Here is a 20,099-nt window from a genome sequence, read left to right on the forward strand (position 1 = left end):
GCTTCTTACTAGTCCAAGGTGAAGGGAAGGGGGTGGCTGTTCCCCAGTGAGGAGGCACCCCCTAATCAGGCCGTGTCTAGCAGGCCCCTGAGGCACATGAGAACAACCTTGACTGTCAAGAGCCACTTGATTTACTTCTGGTCCTGGGGCGACAACTCCCCCAGAGGGAGTAGCATAGCAACAATCACTCTTTGTTGAATTTGATCAGATCTGCCACCAAGGGCCCCAGGTGGAACAGGACTCCTTTCCTGTCCTTGGTGACCTCACCATGGAGCCCATGACACTGTCAGGGAGGAGCCCCTTACCCACAGCACCTGCGGCAATGTCCCAACCTCTGCGCCCAGAGCCACTCCGCCCACCCAGAGCTAGTCTGACACTCCCTCCCCTCCCCTACCACCCTGCACCCAGGAAGCTCAGCCCATGCCTTACTAGCCTATCACTGTCAGGCCCCTGGGTATTGTCCTGTCTTCTGATTTTGACTCCACCAGCTGCAGACCCCTCAGGCAGACACTCTTCTGGAAGACTTAGTGGCTCCAGTAGAAGGCAGTCACCTCAACCTCCCCCTCTGTTCCGCCGCAGCAGTGATGTGAAGGGGGAGAGACTGCGTTTAAGGGGACCCAAAGTCTCATCCCCTGTGTCTCCCACCCCACAGTTGGCACTTAACCTTCCTAAAGAACCAACAGCCGCCTCAGTGGGTTTTCAGGGAGTTCCTAGTTTGGACAGGGAGCAGGGATGTCTAAGTTGGGGCTCAGCAACAGCTGAAGGGGTGCTCAGGGACAACAGACTGAGGGTCTCCATCTGGGAATGGGGCCAAGGCCATGCCACTCAGTAACTTTGAATTTTTCAGAGGTACTGCACCAAAAATTGGTGACTGGAGAGGTCTCTGGATAGAGCAGGAAAGTCTCCAACTCCTGAGATCACAAAGTCACAGATCTGTGTCGGCTGTGGGGGTCCTTGCTCCAGCCTCAGGCTACACATGGTATTTCCTTCCAGTTCACAGTGGACCAGAAATTCCTCTTCCACGTGGGCATTGGGCTTATCCTCTTAGGATAAATCGCCCAGCTGTCTGGGTCCAGCTGCGATACCAGCCAGAGTAGTTTCCGCAGATTTTGGGTTCCCGTGGCCTGGTATAGAGGTTGGAACACGCAGGGTGCTGGGCCCACCCTGTCTTTGGGTTCTGGTAACTTTCCAACTAACACTGCACGCCACCCCCTCCTGTCAGCTTTAGAGCGCTGGGGCTTTCTTTTCTATCCACTGCTTTTATAATAAAAAAGTACACAAAACGTACTTATACTGGCCTTATGCTAGGAAGGTCTGAACCAAAGTGAGTTTCCACACCATGTAGACTGGAATCAGTTTCAGGATTTGGGCCTAGCTCTGGTTTTGTTACCCATCTCAAGAATCTTGAGTTTGGGGGACTCCATGGGCTCATGTAGATAATGCTTAGACCAGGGTTCCTGCAGCCTGGAGAGATCTCGGGCATGTTGGACCATATGAGTCCCTGGGAAAGCAGCATTTTAAGGGTGTTGGGAGAGAATGGTCATATATCTCATTTCCACGGCGTACCCTGAGCTTGTGGGAAAATGAATAAGTACCCGTCATTCATTCACTCATTCATGTAACAAAGGGGCTTTGAGTGCTTACTATGTGCCTGGCCCTCTTTGAACCCCTCCTGGCTTTGGAGGTGACCCAAAGTAAAAAGACTGTTACAAAATAGCCTGAGAAGTAGTGTAATGAGTTCCAGCACATGGTGCCTTGGGAGATCCCACCAGAAGTCAGGGAAGGCTTCCCTGAAGAGGTGGCATCTGGGCTGTTTTGTGGGATGAGCAGGAGGAGTTGGCCTGGTAAAGAAATGGAGGGGGGATTCCAGGCTGAGAGACACAGAGGTGCAAAGAAAGGTGTGAAGGCAGGAGAGGACCTGGGACTTTCTGGGAACTGTATGTACTCTGCATAGCCCGAGCACTGAGTGTGTGCGGCAGGGAGTGGCAGGCTTTGGGGCTGGAGTGTGAGCAGCCACCTGATGACGTGCTTGACAGAGCAGCCAGGGACATCTGGGCTCCAGCCTCAAAGACCCTGAGAGGCAACAACAGGTTTTAAGCTAGGGAGTTTGGGGGCCATTTTATATATTTATGTAAACAAATATTTTCATCCAGAGTTTTCATTTTATATTTCATGGATTCTATGAACAAAGGGGGGAGGGGAATACTGCATTTTTAAGTGAAAAGAAATAGCAACTTATTTAAAAAAACCTCTACAAATGATGGCTGAGAAACTGTCGTTAATGTTTAAACATATTTAAGTTGTATACCTTCCTGCGCAGCTTGATTTTAGAGACATTTCATGACATGTCACACACAGCTGGCAAGTCTATTAAGCCATCAACTTGGTAGGTTGCTGTTAAATTCCGAGCCAGTTTCGAGGGTGTGTACGTGTTCTGGGTGGGGAGCCGCTTAAAGGCATCCATAACATTATGATAATCCTCAGTGAATATTGCTGGGGATCCAACTGGCAAGTCACCCCCTTCCTGGTATCATTCTCCACTAAGGGCCTTGCTTCCCCGAAAAGGTAGCTGAATTCTCCAGTAGGAAGCGATTAAACATGTTCAGTTTGGTAAGAACTTGACTTCCCCGTCCCACAAGGGAAAGGGAAAAGTTGGTGGTTTTTGAGAGGGAAAGAAGGGTGGGGAGGGAGGAGCAGGCCGGGTGACTGGCGAGGCTGTGAAAGCCCCACAATTGCTGTCGAGGTGGTTTTTCACCCCTGGAGCAGGGTGATCTCATCCCTGGTTTTCTGGTCTTTTTGCCACAAGGACACATGTATATGCTGTGAGGAATTAGAGACAGACTGAGCAGGATTCAGGTTTTACTCTGCAACGTACCTAGCTGTGAGAGCCTGGACAAGCTGCTTACCCTATCTGATCTGATTGTAGGATGCCTACTTGGCGTGGGCTTTGGTGAGAATTAAATGAGATGAGATATTTATGTGGAGTGACTTGCTCGCAACTGATGTTCAATAGATGTTAATTTTTCTTGGCCCTGGACTGAAGCTACCTTTAATTGGTTTCCAGGGGGGTAGCCCCTCGTCTCCCTGACTCTCATGCTTCCTTTTACAAGTAGAAACATGTTCAGAGAAAGGGGAACTTGGGTAGCAAAACGGCCTGTATTCCAGTCCTGGTGTTACTACTCACTTTGGACAGGTGACTCAGTATTTATGAGACTTAGGTTCCTTCTCTGTCAAATGGGAGCAGCATTGCCCAACAGTCCCTGGTTCTCCCACAGGCGTTGTGAGGATTCAATGAAGTAAGGCAGGGTTTGCAAACGTGAGAGTGCATCAGAATCACCCAGACAGCTTGTTAAAACAGATTGTTGGACTCCCACCTCAAGGATTCTGATTCAGCTGAACCTGGGGTGGGGCCTGAGAATTTGCATTTCTAACCAGTTCCAGGCGATACTGATGCAGTGGTCTCAGGGCCTAGCATGCAGTGAACACCAGATGGATGTGAGCTACTAGTACTCTTGTCTTTTGGGGCAGGGATAATATTGCAGTTACTGCCACCTGGCTACCATTCTAACTTTAGGGTTCCTATTTTGGCTGTATCAAATGATTGCTAATTTTCAATTTATGTAGAACTAATATAAACAGTGAGGTTCAGGAGGAATTCAATGTTCTAGGGCAGGGGTGGGGAACCTTTTTTCTGCCAAGGGCCATTTGGATATTTATAACATCATTTGCGGGCCATACAAAATCATCAACTTAAAAATTAGCCTGCTATAGTTGGACAAACATTTAATTGAATTTACTGAATTTTGAGTCTTGCCTGCGATTGCCTTGGCAGGCCCAGACCAAATGATTTTTTTAAAAAATACATTTTTATTGATTTCAGAGAGAGAGGAAGGGAGAGAGAGAGCGAGCAGAAACATCCATGATGAGGGAGTCATTGATCGGCTGCCTCCTGCTGGGGGTAGAGCCTGTAACCCGGGCATGCACCCTGACCGGGAATCCAACTGGGATCTCCTGGATCCTAGGTCGATGCTCAACCGCTGAGCCACACCGGCCAGGCCAGACCAAATGATTTTGTGGGCCATATATGGCCTGCGGTTTGGACATTCCCCACCCCTAGGGGGTCCCAGGGGGTTGGAATCCAGAAGTCCTTACTGCTGAGGACATCTGTGTGACTCAGACACAGGAATGAGGGGCCCAGATGGACCAGGTTCCTCCCTACACATTGTATCAGCCTGGCCCCCTTAAAGCATGCCTGGATTAAAAAGCAAGTTTCTGGAACATTCTTTTATCACATAATACTTACTGCTAGGTGTTGAGGGCATGTTTTAGGGAAATTGGCAGAAGAGACAGGAAAATTCCATAGGCCAGCGTCTCCTTTGGTGTCCTGTAAAAGGTCCCATCATCCCCAGGGGTTTTAAGTATATGGATACCCTTCCCATTGAGGAAATCACAGGCCTTGACTCTTTCTTTTAGAAGGTGGATGGCAAAGATAAGGGGCATGGTGACACCTCTGTCACTTAATGAGCAGTCTGAATTGCAGATGGAAAATGACCAGCTTCTCCTTCTCCCACGTACCCAATATTTAAACTCCCCGCCCCGTGGTCACTGTTTCTCAGAGCAACTGAGTCACTAGAAATGTTACCCTTCAAACACGGCCAGGGGTGGGATCCGTGTAGCATCAGGGTTAAGAGTTTAGGTTCAGGGGTCAGATAGATGGGGCCCGTCTCCCCACTTCTTAGCTTGGAGAGTGACCTCAGCAAGTGACCTTCTGAACTCCCATTCTCTTATCTAAATCGAGGGCAGTCACAGTACTTATTCCAAAGGGTTCTTGTGCAGCTTCGTTAGATAAGCATGTGAGGACTCAATAAATGACAGCTATTGTCACTCTGGGGCACTTTTTAAGACTTTAGTTTGGGACCTACTCCTGCATGCCCCCTCCTCCCCCCGGAGCTGTCACTTTTCTGGAATTATCCAGCCGTGTTCGGTTGGGTTGTGGAGCCTAGATTCCCCAATTCCTCAATTTGTTTTGATGCTTCTGGACTGAAAGACAAAGCATGAGCCTTTGCATGGGGCCTGGGGAACAAAATGGGGACACAGGGACAGTGGAAGGTGTATTATGAGTCTGCCCCTGCCTGAGCCCAAGAACTGATTTTCAGCCCATGAGGCAGGGGTTGGAGCCATGAGCAGAAGGACCTGTTCTCCCCACAGGTCCTTGTGAGGCCAAGGAGACAAAATAAATGCAGAGTCGGGGAAGGCCTTACACAGGGGTTTGAGGTGCCAGGAGGCAGCATCCTGGGCAGGTTGCTTTTCTATTGCTTTTCAGAAAGAGTGGAAGGGAGAGAGAGAGAGAAAAAACCCCACACAAAACATCAGTGTGAGAGAGACACATCGATTGGTTGCCTCCTGCAAGTCCCCGGATAGGGCCTGCAACTGAGGTATGTGCCCTTGGCGGGAATCGAACCCAGGACCCTTCAGTCTGCAAGCCAACACTCTATGCACTGAGCCAAACTGACCAGGGCGGGGAGCAGTGTTTTAATACAGCCACAGCATCCATGGAGGTGACCAGGTAATTCCTATAGGGACTTGTGGGTGGGCCGTAAATCTTAGTGAAGAACACGAGAGGGCTTGTCCTAAGCTTATCCCTCGGCACGGAGAGAAATCCCCGAATAACGGGGGTGGGAGGGTCTGCAGTTACACAGGGGGGAGCCGGGGAGGCCTAGGGGCATTTGGATGACGTAGCGGAGGCCTGCTCCGGAGCGCTGGCCACGTGCTGAGCACCCAGGAACTGGCCGTTACCTCTAGCTGCTCCCTGGCACCCCGATCTCTCCCCCATGGCCATGTGACTGGGCTGCCCCTGCTCCGAGTATTGAAGGACATGAGAACTCTCAGCTCCTCCTTCCATGGGACTCTTGGAAGAAGGCAGAGTGGGAGGTTAACTCTACACCGAAGTCTGTTTTCTCCAGCAGAACCTCTAAGTATTTACTTATAAGAAGAAAGATAACTTATGTCCTAGGTACTGAAAAACAGTGATGAATGCTGCCTGGTTTCACTGAGCACTAGACTTGAACTCTGAAGACCTGAGTTCAAGTCCCAGCTCTGTTCTCTTTGAGCTTTGAGGCCACAGGCTACATTTTAACTTCCTTGTATGTAAAGCAGGGACAAAACTGCCTGTCCCACCACCAGAAAATAAACACAAAAATGTTTTCTAAACTGTGGAGTTCTGTCAAAGGAATTAAGAAAAGTGGCTTTGGCATGGCTGATGGTGACATCTTCCAGGGCTGCTGGCATTCAAACAAGGGATGGCCCCTTATTTCAAAATGAAGACTAATGAGAGCGTTCAGGCATGGAGACAGGTGAAGGGCGGGGAGGTGTTTGGGAATAGCCCTGGGAGTTCACTACCTACTCCTAAGGCTGGTCCACCAGACAGTAGCCCAATAATCTGATTAGAAGGCGTTGTTGGGCCAATTCTGAGGATGCGACAGGTGGCCCTCCTCTCTCCACTGACGTGTAATTTACCTCTGTCTGCCATCCTGGCCCTGAACTTCTAGCTCAAGGACCATGTTCTCCTTTCTTTGTTTTCCAGCCCCCAGGACAGAGCGTGCCACATGGTGGGGATTTTGTTAGGGTTTAGGGAAGATTCAGAGTGAGTGGGAGGATGTGTGAGGTTTTGGGTTTCTTTTTTGTTGTTTTTGTTTTTACAGAGGGCAGGGATAATGGCCCTTGTCTATGTGCTGCACACTTATTCTCATTCTGATACCTCTTTTCTTTCTAAAATTGTCCTGAGCCCGGCGGGCATGGCCCAGTGGTTGAGCGTCGACCTAGGATCCAGGTGATCGGGGTTCGATTCCCGGTCAGGGCACATGCCCGGGTTGTGGGCTTGATCAATGACTCTCTCATCATTGATGTTTCTATCTCTCTCTCTCTCCCTCTCCTTTCCTCTCTCTGAAATCAATAAAGATATATTTAAAAAAAAAAAAAAATTTGTCCTGAAAGTGATCCACTGCTCTGGGAGACTGGAATATGTGAACACCAACCTGTGGGTCTAGAAAGCAGGAACACCTGAGAAAGAGCAACAAGAATTGCTTTCCTTTAGAGCCACTTGTGCTTTGGGGTAAACTCTGGGCAAGAAAGGAAACTTGGAAGTTGGTTGCTGGGGCTGGGGGAAGGGGCACATTGGGTGGAGAATTTGTCAGTCTTGACACAATTCCGGAGATGTGGACCTTTGGTACTTCCGGCCCTGGAAATAACTGCTTTTCCAAAAAGGACAGGGCACTTACCAAATCAATCTGGTGATGGCTTCTGTTATTGTTAGGGTTGAAACAGGTGATCTGTGTGTTTTCTGAGTTAGGGAACTTCTTGGTTTTATGTCAGTTTCCATTGTTGCCCCCATAAGCTCTTAGGAATACTGACAACTATGACATCAATGAGGAGAGTGTAGTTTCTCAGAGGCTTGCTCTATGCCATCCCGTGTGTGCTTTGTCTTATTTCTTGGTTATAAGCTCAACCCCGTTTGACAGGTGAAGAAACTGAGGCTCGGAGGGTTTAAGTGATTTCCCGAAGGTAACACAATCAGTCACCTTAATTTGAACCATGTTTGAATCCAGGCCTGATAGCTACGTCCATGCCCTTCTCCACCCCTGAACTGCCTCCTTTGAAAAGCAGAAGGTGGGGTTTAGGATGAGATTATACAGACCTGCCTCCGAAGTATTTTCTAAGCAGTTCAAATAAAGCACTTCAAAATACAGAGCCCATGTATTTCCGTGACAAGAAATCCTCCCCCTCCCCAACACCTCCCTTCAAAGGCTTTTTCTTAGACTCTGCGCAGGGTTCAACTTGGGGCCTGGGCATGAAAACGGGACCAGAAAACAATAAAACAAAAGAAAACAAAAGACCCCAGGGCCTGTAACCGATCACGAATGAAGCCCGCTTGCCCAGCCTCGCAAGATGTCAGTCTGATTCTCTTTGTTCTAAAAGCTCTGGCTTCGCAGAGCATCAATTTCCCATCACAACAGGCTTTTTCATTCTTCCTCTACTGACGCAGCCTGGTCTTGAGGATTCTTCCCATCTCTGTTGCTCATCCAGGATGACAGACAGGCGCACTGTTGGTTATTTCCCTTCTTTTCTTCTCCTGTCCTGTCACACGATTCCCACCCCAGCGCAGGCAGGGGCTCTGAGCAGCGCCCCCCTTTTCCTCGGCCCCCTCCCTCCCACACAGGCACGCGGCTCTCTGAGCTCTCGGCAGGGTGTCATCTGCTTCTCCGTGAATAAGTGCACCCTTCTTCCCCACCCCTGCCTGGTGACTCTTGTGGCAGCTGGGAGTGCTGCAGGCAAGCATGCTTATATATATTTGTTTTGTTAATCCTAATATGGGAATATTTTTTCCATTGATTTTTTAGAGAGAGTGGAAGGGGGAGGAGAGACAGAGAGAGAAACATCAATATGAGAGAGACACAGCGATTGGTTGCCTCCTGCACGAGCCCTGGGGGCCGGGGATCGAGCCTGCAGCCGAGGGACATGCCCTTGACAGGAATCGAACCCAGGACCCCTCAGTCTGAGGGCCGATGCTCTAACCACTGAGCAAACCGGCTGGGTGGCAAGCATGTTTTGACAGGCCGTCTGTTTGTGCTAACATCTGTCACGCGTGGACTCTGCTCTGTGCGCGGGCTGAGAGTTTGGGACATATTAGCTCATTTGCTCATCGCAACACTCGGTAAGAGGGGCTCTGTTGGTAAACCCATTAGGCCAGAGAGGAAACCGAGGCACAGGGAGATGTCCAAGGACACACGGCCTTCCAGTGTCTAGATCCTAGAGCCTATCTTCTTAATCAGCAGGACTCACTGGCTTGAGGTTGTTCTGGAAACTTCTGTGTGAAAATTAGAGAGTGTGGGGAGTAATCTCTAGCTTTCATGGTTCTCAGCCCAAGGGCCCTAGAGAATCAAGATGGACAATAACCTCAGGAAAGTTCAAGCCAAGCAGTAACAATAACTAGGAGGGTTCACAGACATCCTCAGACCATTGAAGATGACCCAAACCTACCGTTCTCTAACTATAAGGAGAGCTCAGGGATGGCCCTTTGCCTCCATCTGTCGCCTCCTGCAAGACCTCCTCCCCGCTGTTTGCAGCTATCCCACACTTCTCCCTTATCATGGCCATTCCTAGGCAGGTGAGGAGCAGTTCTCAAGGTTTCAGGTGGGTCAGGATCACTTAGGAAACTTACTAAAATACAAGTTCTGGAAATTCTGATTCAGGAGGCCTGGAAGAGGGACCCAGTGTTTTTATTTCTACTGAGCACCTCTGGAGATCCTAATGTAAGAAATCTCCCAGGCACTATTTAAAAGTAACCATTGCTTCGCCCTGGCTGGTATGGCTCATTTGGTTGGGCGCCATCCCATGCACTGAGGGGTTGCAGGTTCGTTTCCCGGTCAGGGCACATGCCCGGGTTGATGGCTGGATCCCCAGTAGGGGGCGTGCAGGAGGCAACCGATTGATGGGTCTCGCTCATCGATGCCTCTCTCGCTCTCCTCCTTTCCTCTCTCTCTAAAAATAAGTAAAAACATAAAAACAAGATACATAAAAATAAAAGTAACCACTGCTTCTCAGACTGTGGCATTAAAACAAGGAAGCAAAAAGTGCCAGCTGCTCAGGGCTGACTTTGCCTTGGGCTGTCTCTCACAGATGGCAGGGAGCGTAACTGTCATCCTGTGACCCCAGCATCGCCTGGCTGCCATCGCCCTTTGCCCTTTGCCTCTGCTGCTGGGGAGGATGCTGCCGAGGAGCTGTGCATCTTGATCTGCTGAGCTTATTGTACGAGCTCAGTAATATTTGTTATTATTTTTTAATCTTCTTAACTAGGATCGAGGTTTCTATCTTTTGGTCTAAGATCTCCTACCAAGGGATTCCCTAACCTTTGAATCCCCATTTAGACCAACTGAAATGAGCAGCACTAAAGACAGGCTATAGGGACTGCTGCTTGTTTAGTTGTAGACGCAGCTGAAGTTGCCCCAAAACACAGTTTCCGCTGATTAAATTATGCTGGAAGGCCAACCTCCCGTAGAGGGGTTTTTCCCCAAGAAGAGGAGCAGCCACCCATCCTGGCTCAGACAGGGCCTCCTCTGTGGCACTCCCAATCTTCACGCTCAGTTTACAGCGAGTAGTTCAATGTCAAGTTGCCTGTAATCACTAGCTCCACCCGGTTAGTAATAAATCTCCGAACAGGTCTGTTGTGCAGTTAGTTCCTTGATTTTCCTTGGTCCATAGCATGCTCCGAAAACCAAAACTCTTCTGATGCCCACATAGACTCTGCCAGGTCAGGAAACACATCAATCTGGAGAGAATAATAGCATAGTGCCTGCAACATAGAAGGCGCTCAGTAAATGTCTGTTGGTTGAGTAAGTAATTATAATTTTGCGAATCCACAATTATACTTTTTGAGGCAGCTGTGGGCTGGACCAGTATAAGGCCATCTAAAGTTACACTCTCTTCACACAAAAATGAGAAAATTTAGGGCAATGTAATGAGTTTTTCGTAAAGCTAAATTTATTGTTAAAAGATTATTCTGAGACTGTGTTCTTCCAAATGTGGGACTGTATTGATTAAATTGACACCCACCCCATTCTTTTAAGCAGGCTCCCTCCTCTCTGCTTAGATGACCTAAGAAACCTCTGGAAGCAGCCTGCCTGAGTCTATTCTTTCCCCTCTTATCTGTCAGGACTTTTATTTTATTTTATATTTTATTTTATTTTAATTTTCTATCAGGACTTTAAGTTACAAACCAGAAAAGCTGATTCTCGCTGACGTGGGTATTTCCTCAAATATTGAAAGGCTGTTTAAGAGACAATGGGTCTAAACTCAGTGTACCATCCTGAATTGGATCCTGGACCAGAAAAAGGACATTAAGGGAAGCGCTGGACAAATGCAGATGAAGTTTGCAGCCCATTTAATGGCAATCTACCAACGTAATGTCTTAATTGTGTTGCATGTACCATGCTTATGTAAGATGTGAACCGTAGGAGAAACTCCCCAGGGTATAGGAGGTCTCTGTACTATTTTTGTGGTGAATCTAAAATTATGCTAAAATAGGTTTATTAAAAAAATGATAAATGCTCAGAATCTAAGTGTTCCACAACCCATTTGATCAGTTACCTTTTGAAAATGTCAATCAGAGCGTACCAGTATCTTTCTTAAAATCTTTCAAAGGCTTCCCATTGCACTATGAATAAAACCCGAAATGCACACCAGGCCCTGGGGCAACGGCCCTGCGTGCGTCTTGGACTTCACCTCCCGTCTGCCTGCTCCACCTCTGCTCACTCGGGTCACACTCACCTCCCCGCGGTTCCTTGACTAGGCCCCAGCGCCCGGCTTCCGTGCTTGGCACTGGCCTCTGCTCACACCCTCTGCCCCAGGTCCTGGCGTGGAGGCTCCTCCGGCAGTTGGGGCTCTCCTCCAGCGCCCTCACTGCCCACCCACTCTAAAGTAGGCCCCCACCTCTCTGCCCCTCTCCCTCACGCCTCTCTGCTTTGTGTTCTTCAAAACACTTAACGCTATCAAGTGAAATGATTTATTTCTTATTATTTATTTGTTTATTGCCTTCCCCGCCTCCTGGATGTCAGCCCCAGGAGGGCAGGGTTGTCTGTTCAGCACCTCGCCCCCTGCACCTAGAGCAGCGTCTGGCACACAGTAGGGCTCTAACTCTTTTCTGAATGAGCGAAAGAAGGGACACTTCATGCGCTCGATGGCCTCCTTACGTCCCTCTCCCCCGCCTCTTGCCCCACTGGTTGGGGCTGTCTGCAGGCCCGTCTGTCTGCCTCCCTGGGCCCTGAGCTCCCGTGGGTGAGATGATGTCATTCGCCCTTGTACTCCCAGACGTGGCACAGTGCCTGGCACAGCGCGGGTGGGACTCCTTAGGGCCCCTGGCTGGGACACCTGCTGGCGAGCCCTGTTTCAGACAACACCCGTCTGACCACTTCCTTCGTGCGTGTGCGTGTGCGTGTGCGTGTGCGTGTGCATGTGTGTGCGTGTGTGTTGTCAGTGCCCCGCATTAGAATGCACTCAGTACATGTTTTTTGAATGAACAATGGAGAAAATGGGGAAAAGCATCCTGCCTATGCCTGAGGGGAATTCAGAATGGCCTGACATTCAGCCGGTGTCTCAGTCCTGCCCACAGAGCGGGCCCGGAGGAAGAGCGAATTTGGGGTCTTGCTTTAGCCTGTGTTCTCGCTCCCATGACCTCTCCTTGGGCCTCTCGTCAGCCACGTTCTCTGCAGGTAGAGCTTTTCTTGGCCTCCCTGCCGCTTTCCTTCGTTTGAGTCTCCCTCACCCCCTGCTCTGTCCTGCTCCCGAGCCAGGCCTTTTCCAGGCGGCAGACCCTCTGCGGCCAATTCCGCCCCCCAGCAGCCTCACTCAGCGATCACGGCGATGACCAGGGACACCAGGGGACGGAGCTTAGCCTCTTTCTCCAATTCAGCGTCGGTCCTTCACCTTCTCTGACTTAAGCGAGAAGCAGCATAGTAGCGTGGAGAGGGCGCAGCTTGGGGTTACCCTGCATGGGTTTCCAAACCCTGCCTCGCAGCAAGTGAGTAACCTTGGGTAGCAAATTTAATCTCGCAGAGCCTTGGTTTCCTCACCCACAAATGGGGACGTGGCTTCTGATGGACGTGTGCATGCACATGTGTACACACACACACACACACACACACTTCCCAAGGCTGGCCTCATTCTTCTTCCAAACTTAGCTTAAATCTTAATTGCTTTACCTAAAGTAGGCCTCTTGGCCTCAGCCCTGTCTGAGTTTCCTTCATAGCACTTTTCACAATTTATAATGAATTGATTTATATACGATTTGTGTTGTCTGCCCCATTAGATCACAGGGAGGAATTATAGTCACTTGTTACCACATGACAACAGTGGAGAGTGGAGAGTTGATGTATTATTATGTTATGATTAATACTTATATTGTTTTTATGGAAGTGGGGAAATTATTGGAAAGAAGGGAAAAGAAAACCTCTGGGCAACAGGGTCCTTTTGGCTTGGTGAGTGGAAAGGGTGATTTAGACCCACCAAGGCCAAGCTGCGGTCTGGGGGCGCCGGCCAAGAGAACCTTATCTTCAGACGAGAGACGGCACGTGTTTCAGTGGCTGTCAGCTTATGACCAGCCTCCAAGTTTGAGAAGGCAGAGTTGGATACCTCTCGTGTAATGTCGATTTGTTTTAGGAATGGACTCAGCTGGCATTTTCCCTCTGGAATGCTGTTATTAAAACAAACTTGGCAGAGACTCGCTTGCAGGTACAAGAGCATAGGAATGAAATGAACGGCGATGTACAATATGAGCCCCAATATTGGTTCAGCCACGGCGTGACACCTGGAATGAGTGAGGGCCACGGGGAGCTCGTTAATCCTCACAATTTAGCACCCGCCTCCGGGGGGGGAGCAGATCTCGCCTGATCATACTGTCCTGTTCGCCTCGGAAATGCGCAGGAGAAGGGAATTGATGGGGGCCAGTAAAGGGAGCAAGAATATTTATCCCAACTCCTTTGTTATTTGCAGACAGATCTAAGACAGAAGACTATTGAAAAAGATTTATAGGAGAAGTAAAATGAGGTCACGGTCAGAAGGCGCAGATAGGAGAGAATCGTTATTACTCTGGCTTCATCTCTCATGTATTGAGCACCTACTGTGTGCTAGGCGCTACTCCAGGCAATGGGGATTGAGTGGTGAAGAAGTCCTCAAGGAGCTTACATTCTGGTGGGAAGGGAAAGACAGCAACCAAAGGAGAGAGTTAATTACTTCTGCAAAGAAAATGAATGAAACAGAGTAATGATGCTACAGGCAGTTACTCTCATGGGGGTGGTGGGGACTGTCTTCGGTTGACGGTCAGGAAAGACGTCTCTGAAAACGTGAAATGGAAGTGAAACGTGGCTGTTTGGATAGAGCAGCTGAACGGAGAGGGATGTTAATAGCTTCTCAAGCTGAGGAACTGAACAGGGAAGCCCTGCACCCTCAACATTAGGGAACAAACCAGAAGATCCCTCAATCCCTTCCAAACATGAAAATACAAATAATTAACATTTCCACATTCTTTACTACTCACTAGTGATGCTGATCATGTACCAGCAGTGTGACCTTGGACAAGTCCCTCAATCACTCTAATTTGACAGCTCTAACAGCAGTAATGAGGACTCCACACTTCACAGCCTTGTTAGGAGAATTACCCATGAAAGCAATACATGCTAATAACTACCCGGCACTTATTATATCCTGGGCCCCATGCTAAGTGCTGCATATATAATACCTTATTTAGCCTTCTTGATAACCTTCTTAATAAGGCAAGAAGCATTATAATCCCCATTTTACAGTTGAGGAAACTGAATGCAGAGGGGGTGAGTGGATTGCTCAAGGTCACCCAGAGTTGGGATTTGAATCCAAGGACTCTTCTTCCAAAGCCCTCAACCTCACCCCACACGTTCCAGATGTGGAAGCCTCAGAACGGCGACCCGTCAGGCGCCTGGGCCCAGCACCTGGGTGCGGTGGTTCTCAGTGCTTCTAGTTCTGTCATCGCCACGTGCATTGTCTCTCTCCCACTTCATAACAACTGCGGGTGATCTTACAATCTGCATTTTAGAATGTGACATTTAGAAATCAATGATTTGCTATAGAGCTGGAGATGGAAATGAGAACCTCTGATTCCCAATCCCCAGGTCTTTTCCCTGCTCTGCGACTCCCCGGAGTTTTTGCTTATTGTAAGTAAGCATATTTTGAAAGAAACCCTCGGAAAGACACCCTAAATTTCCTTCAGTAGATCCAGCTGTGTGCAAAACAATAGGTTCCATTTTCTTCCTTAAATACCGCTCCTATTAACATCTAAACCACCCCTCCCTGTTCATTGTTCCTATTTTGGGTGGAAGGAGTCGTCAGAATATTTCAGTGTTCGTCAGCCGATGGAAGGCACCGGGATTCTGCGCTGACACCTACTCGGCCACCTGCGGCCCAGGTGGTGCTCTCTGTGCCTGTCTTGCTCCTGCGTCCGTCCCAGGAATTTCCAGGTTTCCCTGAGACTTCTCGGGCAGGGAACTTTGTTCCTAGTGAGTCTGTTTCTGTTTTTCGACCATGGTCATCCCTACTCTCTTGGATTTCTTGTACTTTCAAGTTGAAAAACTTTTTAAAAAAGTTTTCTTGGATAAGACTGTTAGAGTATAGAATCACCCTCTGAGGCTGGAGGAAAGCTGGCCTGGGCTTGAGGCCTCTCAAAGCAATTACAGGCACACGTGGGAGCAAGAGGAGGGGACAGAAGACAAATAAAGCAGCAGGAGCATCCTTACCCCCATCACTGATGAGGCTGAAGCTCCCTGTGGTCTGTCTCTGAGCTTGGTGCAGATTTATAACTTCAGTCCAGGCGTTTCCTTTGAACTCGAGACGCTGATATTTAACCACCTACCCTGTGTCTCCGCTTAGAAGCCCAACAGGCCCCCACATTTAACGTGATAAAAACAAACACCTGATCTTCATCCCGAAACTTGCTCCTGTCTCAGTCTTACCCGGCTCTGTTAATAAGGACTTGGTCCTTAGAGGTGCTCCAGGGAGAATGCTGGAGTGTCCCCAACACTTTTCTTTTCCTACTGACTCCATGTCCAATTCGTCAACAACCCGTTGGCCTGCACCTTCAAAATAGATTCGGAAGCTGACCAGGTCTCACCGCCTTCACGGCTGCCACCATGGAGCAAGCTACCGGCCTCTCTTTCCACATTTCCACTGTCCCAACTGGCCTCCTTTCTCCTGTGCCCTTCTTCAAACTCGGCGCAGCAGCCAGAGCCACCCCTTTAAGTCTGCACTGGTGCGTGCCCCGCATTTGCTCAACACTTTCCAATGGCTTCCTGTTTCTCAGAACAAAAGCTAGATCCTTAAAATGGCTTAGTAAGCTCTCCAGGATCCCACCTGTCCCCCCATTATCACTCTGATGCCATCCAGTCTGCCCCTTGTCCACTCTAGAATGTAAGTTCTGTGAGAGCAGGAATATTTGTCTGTTTTTTCACTCTATTTCCAGTGCCTAGAGTAGTACCTGGCACACAGTGGGCACTTAAACATATTTGTTAAATGAATGAATGAATGATGAAGGGGTCAACATAATGCCTGGCTATATTAAGTAGGGACTCATTTCATTACAAAAAGACCGAAAACCCTATCAAGCGGGGATGGGATTGGATCACTTCCAATGTGTCTGGAAATTCAGAGGTGCAGTACTTTGAGGGAGCTCTAGCCAGGGACTCAGATGAAGCCATTAGCCAGCGACTCCCTTTTGTCTATTGTCTCGATTACGTTCCCTGCTGGTTTTATTCTCAGACAGGCTTTCCTGGTCACCATAAACTTCAGGCTTACATAATACCTTGGGGGGGAGGGGGGAGCATGTCTGTTCCAAGGCTTCCACCCAAAGTCCTGAAGACAATCTCATTGGCCTCGCTTGCATTGGGCGCCTCTGCCTGAACCCATTACTGTGAGTCAGGGGGATGAAATGCTCCCACTGGCCAAGTTGAATCGTCTGACCACCACTGGGGTAGAGTGAGGGAGTAGGGATATCAGGCCCGTGGACATTCCATCAGCTGAGAGAGGGAGGACACTCCTGTAAAGGGAAGCAGAAGTGTCATCGTCAGGTTCATCCCTCATCACCACCACACCGGCTTTCGCGGAACATGGTTCTGATCTTGTCACTATTATGCTCCAGGATCGGTATCGACTCCTCAGTTAAATAAATGCCAGGATCCCAGGGCAGGTCATCATAATGCAGCCCCAGTCTACTCCAGTTTTATCTCTCACCGCGAACTCCCGTATTCCCTTTATTGCAGAAACACGGACTATGTGCTATCCTTGGAATACCATTTGTTCATTTATCATCCATACACATACATATATAAAATTTATTAAACACCTCCTGTATGCTTCCCAACCTTTGTTTATTTGATGACCACTGTCCTGAACGCCTTTTGCCTATGTTTAAAAGCCAACACATTCTCTATGACCTGGATTAAGTATCATATACTCTAAGATGTCCTCAGAGTGATTTCTTTCTCCAGCTCTTTCCATAGTGCTTTATTTAGCCCTTTCTTGAGGCAGCATTGTTGGGGGGCCTTTGGGTTAATGTTATATACGTACATACCTATTTCCCGTATGGACTCTGGATTCCTTGGGGGCCTGGTCATCTCCTCCCCTTCCACAGCCACCCAGTTACAATAGTATTGTACACATAGTGCATATCTCGTAACTGTGAAATGAATGAATAACACACTGAACTGATTTAAACTTTCAGTCTCTCCTTCTTTATCATCATCAGGATCTGTTTATTTGTATAGCACGTTTGGATTTATAAATGTTCTTGGGCTTTTCGTTTTATTTACTTTTCACAATGGTATTCTGAACTGAGTATAATCTCTCTCTTAAGGATGAAGAAACTGGATCTCAGATAGGTCAGGTAACTTTTTGGCTGCAGAGTGGTAAGGACAAGAACTGAATTCAGATCTTTCGACTGTGTTCGTCATGAACATGGGCAGAGGCCCATGTTCACAGGCAGGCAGCTCCCTGGATTTGGAATTTGGCAACAGTGACAGCAACTCAAACCAGCTTAAGCACAAAAGGAAATGTACTGGTTAACTGGTAGCTCCCAAAGAGCCGTGCTCTTTGGTGTTCATGCATAGTGCAGGGCCATCCCTCAATGACTCTGAGCATAGATGTATGACCTGTTTTGACTTTAGCAAGCAGGATGTAAACAGGCTTGGTAAGCAGCTGGAAAACTGGAACTTGCCTGCTTGCAGTGCTCCCTCTTGGAACCCGACTAGCAAGCCCCGTGGAGAGACCATGGGGAAAAGAAGGGAGATGCTCCAGTCAACAGCCCCGGCACCACCAGCCATGTGAGTGATCAGCCCGGCTCTTTCAGGCCAGCCCAGCCTCCAGATGACTGAAACCCCGGCTACAGAACCATGAGGCAGAGTGAAATGGTTGTCCTTGAAAGCCATTAAGTTTCAGGGCAGCTTGGTCTCGGGGAATCGGTGACAGAAACATCAGGGAAGCGTGTGCTTTATTCTGTTTCAGTTATCTGCGCAACACTGAACCAATCCTGTGGCTGGGGCGATAGGGTCTTGTGCCTCCTGTAAGGAGCAGGGGAAGAGATCCTCAGAGAAGGGGTTTGAGAAATCGCAGACACTGCAGTTAGGACTCAGAGAAGGTTGTTTCTTGGGGGGGGGGGTGATGAAGATCCATGAGTTCTGAGGCCAGGACCTCAGTATCCCAGCTCCTACTCTGAGTCTCTATCAGCCCGTGTTCCTTCAGAGGTGATGGTTCTCAGGAGTGGAGTGGAGGTGGGGCATGTGTGTGTGTGTGTGAACACGTGTGTTTCCTGGGCTCTGACCTGGGCTGGGGTGGCATGGAGGGGCCTTGGGCAGGAACGGGGGGGATGGGGGGAGTGAGGTCATCCTCCCAGAGCTGTGTTTTCAGCACCGAGTGCCCCTCCGGGCAGAGACTCATGCTGACACACAGTCAGCTCCCTGGATTTGGAGCCGGCCAGGCCGACCTCAGCTCCAGTCACACATGCTCCTTGGCCTTTCCTGACAACGCTGCTTGTTTAAACCAGGCAGCCCAGGGCACGTCTCTGAACTTTTGTAAAATGTTCATAGGGGAGAGGCACTCACAGACAACATCTGAGACCTCAGGCTTCATGTAATGATCTGCTTGATGTGAATTTGTGGCTCTTTCAGCAATTTAAGAGCAATGTTTGTGAAATTTCCTGGAACATTTTGTTTCCTCAGGCAAAATATGGCTTTCACTGCGCGAGCAACAGCTGCGCATCTACTCCGGAGAGAGACAGTCAATTGTGGCCTCTGACAAATCAATAAACCGAGGGAGGAGGCCAGATTCTTTGTGTTCACTGTGTTCTTTGTCTTCTCCCTTCCCATCGCTGCTGGAGAGAGAACTGTAGGGTGGTCATTGCTGAGAGAGGCCAACCGATGATGTCAGACACGAGGAAGCAGAGGCCCAGAGAGGGCTCAGGGCTTGTTGGGCCACACAGTCATCGGATGGCCTGAGTTTGGAGTAGAGCTCTCATTTTTTGACTCTGAGCTAGACCCTCTTTCCTCAGCCCTGAAATCTCGTGATGACTTCACTGGCAGCTCTGACACAGGTTAGGAGTCGGTCCTGCAGAAGGGAGATGGGGGGATGCTGAGTTTCAGGGGAAGCTCTTTTATGACAGGGGGACCTCAGGGAGTGAAGAGAATGATCTAGATTTCTCCAGTACAGACCCTGGACTTCACTGCCAGTTTTTAGCTACACACAGGATCTAAAATCTTTAAGCAATTGTTATATACTCACACGTCCCTGTAGAAAATTAACCATGCTGTGTTTTACTTTCTCAGGGACATGACCCACTTCTCTGAGGTTCAGAGAAGTTAAGCAGTTTACTCAGGGTCACACAGCCAGAAGGAGCTGATTCCAAACCTATGCCCTCTGCGTTACATTGCACTGCCTTTTATGTGGGTAGGCATAATCCTTACTGTAAATGGAACTGAAAGTGTTTTGTCCCAAGGAAAAAAATCGCAGGGATAATGCAGGAGTTTATTTATGTTTAAGTGCTCCATAGTGTAGCTGGTTGAAGATATGATGGTTTAAATTGTCTAGGTTAAAATTCAGGTTCCATCACTTCCACCTGTGTGACCTCGGGATGCATTTGACCCTTCCAAGGTCTTCTTTTATTTGTCTATATAATGTCTATATAATGTAGTATTTAAACATCTACTTCATAGTGTTGTCATGAGGGTGAGAGGGAGCTTGCAAATCACTTAACACGAGGCCTCGCACTGAAGTGCTTAAAAATGTTTGCTGTTACTTGATGCTGTAATGCACAATATTAATTGGGGAGTGGGATGGTGCAGGAAGGGAAGGTATAAAAGATAAAAGACGCGCTGTTCCTCATGCTTAACTTGGCTTCATGCACTGAGCCCTCTGCCTGTCCTGGGCACACACCTGTCCTCGCTGGTGGGTGAGGTTAGATCAGCTCATTCCCAAGGAGAAAGACGTGTACAACCCAGAAATAGCCTAAATGTTAGTCCTTTGGCACCTCTCAGTTA

At 48.7% G+C, this 20,099-nt stretch overlaps 1 protein-coding gene across 1 annotated transcript in view; it reads left to right on the forward strand.

The window, feature by feature from the left end:
- Positions 1 to 2,558: 2,558 nt before the first annotated feature.
- Positions 2,559 to 20,099, forward strand: part of GRXCR2 (glutaredoxin and cysteine rich domain containing 2) — a 46,660-nt gene continuing 29,119 nt past the window's right edge. Inside the window, exon 1 of the mRNA XM_081136098.1 lies at positions 2,559 to 2,610. The gene's annotated coding sequence lies outside the window, so the exon portion shown is untranslated. The remainder of the gene's footprint in view (positions 2,611 to 20,099) is intronic.

Source organism: Miniopterus schreibersii, assembly GCF_964146895.1.
Source record: "Miniopterus schreibersii genome assembly, chromosome: 4".
Classification (NCBI taxonomy): Eukaryota; Metazoa; Chordata; class Mammalia; order Chiroptera; family Miniopteridae; genus Miniopterus; species Miniopterus schreibersii.